Source organism: Echinops telfairi, unplaced genomic scaffold (genome assembly GCF_000313985.2).
Source record: "Echinops telfairi isolate 266 unplaced genomic scaffold, ASM31398v2 ScPeMD7_22;HRSCAF=79, whole genome shotgun sequence".
Lineage (NCBI taxonomy): Eukaryota > Metazoa > Chordata > Mammalia > Afrosoricida > Tenrecidae > Echinops > Echinops telfairi.
This window is the reverse complement of record NW_022103919.1, coordinates 7,330,391-7,336,718: the sequence shown is the minus strand read 5'-3', so window position 1 is coordinate 7,336,718 and position 6,328 is coordinate 7,330,391. Positions and strand designations below refer to the sequence as shown.

Genomic DNA, 6,328 nt, shown 5'->3' with positions numbered 1-6,328 from the left:
TCTAAGAACAAAGAGCTGAATGAACCAGATATGAAGACTGGGGGGAGTTAAGGTAGATTTGGTGACGATGAGGAATTAAGCGCTTATGAGCCCTGATCAATGCTGAGATAGTGCCCACAACAGTTGGCATCTCTTTTGCCCATCCCTGATGATAAGCCCCGATCCTTTGTGCGGGTTCTGGACTTTTCGCTCCCAAGAGCAGGGGCAGGACGGGGAGGAGAGGGAACCAAACAAAGGGAGCACTTGGACGGCTGTTGGCGCCAGTGGAGGTGGTGGGAGTGTTCCTGGGGAGGGCCTGGGAGGGCGGAGGGGGGTTGAGGAGGTGCTGAGGTTCTCCCCTCACCTGGATCCCTCTGGGTAAACAATTGCACCATCAGCACATCAGGGAGATGAGCATCTTTGGGCCCTGGAGGAATTACCTAACCTACTTAGTATTTTGGGAAAATTAGAGAGAATAAAGCTGAGACCGGAAATGCAAACTGATCGACTGGTACGAATATCTCAGAAAAGAAAGGGGCACTGTTCTTATGCCACTCATCTAGACTCTGAATGCCAGCAGTAAGGCCACCGCTCACCCCTTAGTCGAATGTTTTATTTCCTCCAATCAACCTGTTACTAGAGCCGATCAATTTGATAGATTTTCCCCATTGAAGCGACCTGCTGTTGAGTGGAGTGAACAGGTGGTCTGGCATGTTACAGACTGAGCTTTGATTGCACAAAACAAGTATACAAAACAACAGCGCTCACCCTTGGCTCTGCAGCTCTGTGCCAGGCAGGCGTGCTCAGCGGGTTCCTGCATCTGGACAATGGTGGTGGAACAATTCAGAGAGGGATGACCCTAATGGTTGTACAACATGAAGAATATCATCAATTATACATGAATCATGCATGCAGAAGTTGTTGAGTTAGTGAATGTTTTGTTGTGTACATTTTTGCCAAAATGGGAGGTGAGTGGGATTACATAACTAGCAATGAGTATAGGGGAAAAGGAAATGCTCTAAAATTGATTGTGGTAAAGATTGTACAACTCTTCTTGATATGGTTGAACTAGCGCATTGTATGATATGTGGATGATGTGCCAGTACAACTTTAAAGACAAGGCAAAAGAAGTGGTAGGGCCACGCTCTGATTGGACAGACTTCAATCACCCTTTGGCACGGTCTCCTAAACTTCTCTAATTCTGCCTGGAGTTTGAGCTCATGGTCTCAGACTTCTAGTTTAGCTTTCTTTTTGCCTTGCTTGGTTTTCTTCTTTCCACCCCTTCTCCGCTCCCCGGCCTCTTCTCTCCTCTCTTCTCCTCCCAACTCCTTTGCCTTGCTTTCTCTCCCTTTTTCGTTGAGACTCGTTGCTAGGGTCCTTCCAGACACATTTCAAGAAGCAGGTGTTTGCTAGAGATGGAATGCCTTGTGTAGTTGGTGTAAGATGAGTTAGTATTGTTTAGTTACACAGGACACTTTATCATGGGAAAGAATCTACAGTGGGTTCCTCTGCCAAATGAAGCAGACAGACATCTATCAGGGTTACGACGGACTACACATCTTCTGTATTGGCTGGGGCGAGTGGGAGCTGGGTCATTATGAATAATCTACGGACTTCCTTCGAACTCTGAAGCACATGGGTGCTTCAAATGTTTTGACCCTTTTTAATTTCTTAAAAAAAAGATTTTGAATAAGTGAAGCATGTGGAGGTTTATAGAGTAGATAATGGTTTTACATTCAAGAATCCCTACACATTTTATTTCAACTTCTCTATTGCAACCCCCTCCATGTATCATCACTTATCCCATTTCCTCCCCGGGTTGCTTCTCATTTCCATAACTCTTTTTGTCTTGATCCTCTGAACTTAAACTCTGCTAACCACCTTGGGTGAGCTTGTTGGCATACGAAACTCCAGTGACATAGCTTCCAATATCACAGCAACATGCAAGTCACCATCATATGATGAACTGACAGATGAGTGGACCTCAGAAGATAAAAGATGCATAAATCAGGTCAATTATATCTGTGGAAAGTTGAGGGAGAAGCTCAATGTCACCAGTCAGAACAAGTCAAGGGCTGACTACCAAAAGGACCATTAATAGCTTATATGCAAGCTCAAACTGAGGCAGAAAAAAATTAAGACCAGTTCATGAGAGCCAAAAGTATAACCTTGAGTATATCCCACTTGAACTTCGAGACCATCTCAAGACAGTTTGACACCTTGGAGGCCAATGACCAAAGGAGCTGGGACGACATCTAGGGCATCACGTCATACACAAAGAGAGCAAAGGGCATTAAAGAGAGGGAGGAATGGGAATGAATGTCAGAAGAGACACTGAAAGTTGCACTTAAATGAAGAGTATTTAAGAAATGATTAAGGAACAGAGCTTTATCGAATATTATACAGGGCAGTTTGAGAAAACAAAGTAAAGTATTTTAATAAATTGTGCAAACATCTAGAAGTAGAAAACCAAAAAGGGAAAGTATGCTTGCTATTTCTCAAACTGAGAGGAGGAAAAAACAACAACAACAAAACCCCATCAAGCCTTGATCTACAATATTGAAGAATCCTATGGGCAAAATGTTGAATGAGGCAGGAAGAATCAAAGGAAGAAAGGAATACCCCGAGTCACTGTACCAAACAGAATTGGCTGCTGCTCGACTATTTTAGGAGGTAGTCTATAATCAAGAACTTACATTGGAAACATGGGGGCGAAACAAGCGCTAGGAATGAAGGGAATACCAATTGAGATGTTTCAACAAACAGATGTAGCAATGGAAACGCTCCCTCACTTATAACAAGAAAGTTGGAAGGCAGCTACCTGGCTAACACTTGGGAGAGATGCATAGTATTTGTGGCCATTCCAAAGAAAGATAATCCTACAGAACGTGGAAACTATCAAACAATATCATTAATATCACACACCATAAATTTTTGCTGAAGATTTAAAAAAATATCTTCATACATTACATCAACAGAACATCAACATAGAGCTGCTAGAAGTTCAAAGCAGATTCAGAAGATGATGTGGAGCTAAGGCTATCATTTCTGATACCAAATGAATCTTAGCTGAAGGCAGAGAATACCAGAAAGATGTTTACCTTAGTTGCAATGACTATGCAAAGACATTCAACTGTGTGGATCACAAGAAATTATGCATAGCATTGTGAAGGATGGAAATTCAACAACACTTAATTGTGCTCATACAGAACTTGTACACGGGCCTTAAGGCGATCCTTCAAACAGAGCAAAGGGAAACCGACTGGTTTTAAATTGGGAAAGCTGTCTGTCAGGGTTGTCTCCTTTAGCATACTTATTCCATCTGTATGCTGAGCAAATAATCTGAGAAGCTAGATGACATGAAGAAGAACATGGTATCAGAATTGGAGGAAGACTCATTGACAACCTGTGAAATGCAGATGACACACTCTTGCTGGCTGAAAGTGGAGAGGACTTAAAGCACTTACTGATGACGATTAAAGAATACATCCTTCAGTATGGATTCCATGTCAACAGAAAGAAAGCAAGAACCCCCACAATCAGGCCAATAAGTAAGACCACAGTAAACAGAGAAATGATTAAAACGGCCAGGGACTTCATTTTACTTGGATCCACAATCCACATCCATGGAAGTAGCACTCAGGAAATGAAAGGATGTGTTGGATTAGGCAAATCTGTTGCAAAAGATCTTTTTTAACGTGCTCAGAAGCTCAGATGTCACTTTGAGGACTAAGGAGTGCCTGGCCCAAGTCAGGGTATTTTCAGCCACCTCATATCCATGGGAGAGCTGGACAATGAATAAGAAAGATCAAAGAAGAATTAATGCATGTGAATTATGGTGTTGGCAAAGAATATTAAATATGCTGTGGACTTCTAGAAGAAAAAGGAAATCTACGTTGGAAGAAATGCAGCCAGAAGGCTCCTGGCAAGGAGGGCGGAGACTTCACATCATGTACGTCGAACATGTTTTCAGGAGGGAACCGTCTCTGGAAAGACATCATGCTTGGTAAAATAGGGTTGTCATAATTCATTTTTTGGGTGCCAACATGGCTCTCATAAGAACATGTGGGTGGAGATTAGCCTGTCAATCATGTCGCAGGTTGATTGGAGGGTGACCAAGATAAAGGCTTAAATGGCTCACTGGAGGCTGCTCCCTCCCACTCCCACCCGCTAGTTCACCTTCCTGTTGTCGAGCCATGCTGACAGCCAGGGCCCTAGAGATGTGTCCACTGCCATTGGATCCACAAGATTTTTCACCCACAGGCCTGTGATCTTGCATTCTGCACCATTGCAAGTGCCTGTGTGAGTCTGAATAGGGATTTATGAACTAGTATTGGATTTATGGAGTAGTATCAGACCTATGGACTCTATCTGGACTGGGCTGGGGTGTTTTCTTGATATATAATTACTTCTTGATATAAAACTCTCCCTTACACATGTATGAGTGTCTGGATTTGTTTCTCTAGTCAACCCGGCCTAACACATTATGGTACCTTGGGAGTGGGGTACTAGAGAAGATGGAGAGAGGATGCTTGTCTGACCTCTGCCTCATGACTGTCTTTCTTCTTGGGCTAGCCAGCGGTCGGATGGGCCCACACTATTTACTCGATTGTTTTCTAGAAAGGACATGGGAAGTTAACATTTTGATTCTTTTCCTTAGTGTTGTCTTTGGTTATTCCTGTTGGAAATGATGAAAATTGGCATGAATGATGGATATTTCGAGCTCAAGGAGCAAAAGAGCTCCTTGAACTCCTCCTCTGAGACCATGCCGCTTGGTCAAAATGGCTGACGGAAGGCCCCCAATCTGGCCTGATGCAGCCAGAAGCCTAAGGCCATATTGCATATGAAAGCTATAGTTCAGGTATGGATTGGATTTGACTTTTAAGAGTTTAGGATCTGGCTGTACTAGGTTTATACAGTTTTCTTTGCCTATTGTTATTGATATAACGTTTGATAGAAATGATTATTAGAAAGTATGAAAATAGAGAGTTTGTAAGCTCACTATCTTCAGACATTAATTTGAATCTTTTTTTCTTGTTGCTCTTTTCAGTTTATTGCATGAAGGAGTTACACTAGTCCAAGTTAAAAGTGGACCCCAAATGGTTACATCATACAAGCTGTGAGGTTTTAAACTTATGACAAGGGACAGAGGGAATTTTACCACTCATTGCAGGGAAATCCTCACTTAAGCTTCTGTGAGCCACCAGCACTTAAAACCCATGAACCTTCAGCTGGTCGTCCTTAACCAGTCCAATCACCACAAGGAACTGGCACATGTTCTTGCGCTGGTCACCTGGAGCTGAATCACTTCTCCATATGCTGGATGCTCAATCACAGCACCACTGCAGGCAAATGTCTTCTTAAACGCCGTCCCTCGTGTCTCTTTGTCGTCATCATCAGCGATCCCTTGGACAGTGGTAAGGGTCTTCCTGCCAGTTGTGCTGTTGGATTCGTATACAGATATAATCCTCTGTCACCGCAGGCAGCAGGTCATCACCCTTACTTGTATCAGCAAAGGGGTTGAAAGAGTGGAGGTTCTGGATAGCAGACATACGATATGATTCCTTTTCTTCGGTAGAAACCGTCTGCGGAAGGCGGCAACTGGAGAAGGCGGGCAGGGGGGACGTAGCGTCGGGAAGCAAGGGGGTTCGAGGGGGAGGCTGATGAGTCCTCAGCGGCTCAGTGACTGGGCTAATTTGAATCTTTAAATGGGTTAGGACACACCAGCAAAGAAGGCTCTGAAAAGATAAGCCCCACCCAGTGCATTGAGTGCTCAGGGCATTTGCAATCAAAAAGACTTGCGTAGGAGGCTGTTGGTAGATTGAAGAAGAAAAAGGGAACCCATTGCTTTCTAAATTTTGAACTAGTGGTTCATGCTTGAAACTGGAAAAATTTGGAGCCATGAAGGAACGCTCCTCTCTAGGACTGAAATGCTTGCTAGGTGACCACCTGGATCCACTTGTTGAGTGCAAGTGGGAGAAGCGCAGCAATAAAGAGACACATTGAGTAGCCACTGACACCTGTGGATCTGGTTCACAGGGACTAGAGGAGAAGAGGAAAGTGGGTTTGCTGGTCTGAAGTTTAAAAAGTAGTGTGGAACATGACTTAGCCCAGGGGGATAGGGTTGTTGAAAATTTGTAACGGGGTCCATGGTCAAAAGGTGAAGTCACAAATGAGCACGCTGGTAAGGCTGAGTGAGTTGGCCCATGTTGAGTTGACCAGAATCTGACCAGATGAAGAGAAGATTTTTGAGCCTGTGAATTGGTGCATATTGCTCCTGACTTTATGTATAGCCTGTCCTGATTTGACTTTGCTTATGGATGTGGACTTAGAAGTTTCCAACTGGGAT

At 43.7% G+C, this 6,328-nt stretch overlaps 1 pseudogene; it reads right to left on the bottom strand.

Annotated features, from left to right (window-relative positions):
• Positions 1-5,189: 5,189 nt before the first annotated feature.
• Positions 5,190-5,531, bottom strand: LOC105979587 (annotated as a pseudogene).
• Positions 5,532-6,328: the final 797 nt, after the last annotated feature.